Source organism: Aplysia californica, unplaced genomic scaffold (genome assembly GCF_000002075.1).
Source record: "Aplysia californica isolate F4 #8 unplaced genomic scaffold, AplCal3.0 scaffold00287, whole genome shotgun sequence".
NCBI classification, from domain to species: domain Eukaryota; kingdom Metazoa; phylum Mollusca; class Gastropoda; order Aplysiida; family Aplysiidae; genus Aplysia; species Aplysia californica.
Window position 1 is genome coordinate 542,461 of NW_004797557.1, and position 1,517 is coordinate 543,977.

General features: G+C 38.4%; 1 protein-coding gene across 1 annotated transcript in view; it reads left to right on the plus strand.

Annotated features, from left to right (window-relative positions):
- Positions 1–704: 704 nt before the first annotated feature.
- The window catches only part of LOC101847351, a gene marked incomplete in the record, with an annotated part of 24,153 nt that continues 23,340 nt past the window's right edge, over positions 705–1,517 (plus strand). The window contains 1 exon segment of the mRNA XM_005101533.3: positions 705–1,048.

Consider the following 1,517-nt stretch of genomic DNA (forward strand, 5'->3'; position numbering starts at 1 on the left):
TGTGTGTGTGTGTGTGTGTGTGTGTGTGTGTACTCTGAAACGCTCTAGATCTAAGTAAAGCGTTCTAACAACGAGACATTTTTTCCCTCAGTTTTGCGCCTCATGACTAGACAGATCTACAAACCAAACAATTCTGCTTGTGTTCTGCAAAAGCCACAGGCTGTCCTGATCAAGATCTGCAGGTACATGTCCTCGAGCACGGATAAAGGAAGCACTGTGCTAAACTTACTATTATGCGGATAATCCAGGCAAGGAAATTCCGTGAGCTAAAAATAGTAACTTTGAATTTACTGTAAACCCTTGTATTTTCAAAACGAAGAGCAACATCAATGGCGAGACGAAAAACAATAAAAGGAAGAACATAAAATAAGAAAAGCATTAGCAACATCTTCAAATATTCTGTAAGAACAACAGGAAGAGCAGCAAAAACGACTGAAAAATAAAGTTCATCTTAATTTATTACTCTTGCATGGGGCGATGCAAGTGTCTTAATTTTGCAGGACACGTTAAGCTCTAACTGCAGAGAAAAAAGGGGCAATAATGACTGGATCAAGCATGCTATTTCCATGTCGAACTATGTTTATTAGAAATACGGTTAAAGTCATCTGGGTGTTTTTTGTTGTTGTTTTTTTTAATCTCGATTATAGACTTTTTGTCGACCTGCTCTTGGGAATAAACAAAATGTAATCCTGGGAATTCCCCGAGTCACAGGCTTAGGCTTATTCATGCAGTTGTGTCGACATTATAATACCGAGTTCTTGAGGGGAGTGTTCATGAACATTTCTAAACCAGTGTGCTCATAATGTAACATTCTTTGATGTTTGTTGTTTGTTTGTTTTATTTTCGTTTTAATTTCTATTATAATTTGTGTATCAAATTCAGAAACAGAGGACGTGGAGGACGTGGAAGTGTGTCATCATAAAGAGGATGTAATGGCGATGACCTGTGATGGAACGATTCTTGCATGCGTGGCTGAGGTCGAAGTATGCGGCAAAGACTTTCTCTCTCGTTTACGTTACATCTAGCCAACTTCCCACAACACGCAGAGGTAATGAATGACCACGCAGCTTTGACTTTGACATCGTTAGACTTTCAGCAAGATAAAACATGAAGACTTATTTTTAGAACTAACTAGACTTGAAAAGAAGACTGAAAGCAGACTAGCTGTAAGTGATCTCAGGATGTGTTAAAATTGAATAGACCTTTAATATGTTTTATTATTCCAAGAAGCGTACTTATTTTACATCATACAAGAACAGTAGGCTAAGTTTAATTAATGAGCTTGCATTTCAAAGAATTTTAAGTTTTAAGATCAGAAACATAATAATAATTTGACTTTGGTATAAAAGGTAAAGTTGGAATGCAAAACACTTTCGATACTTATCGGTTGGAGTAATTGTGTGTATGTGCTGTGTTGTGTCGTGTCATATGTGGGCGCGCGCGCGCGCGTGTGTGTGTGTGAGTGTGTGTGTGTGTGTGTGTGTGTGTGTAAAAAGAGGAAAAGGGGGGGGGGGGGG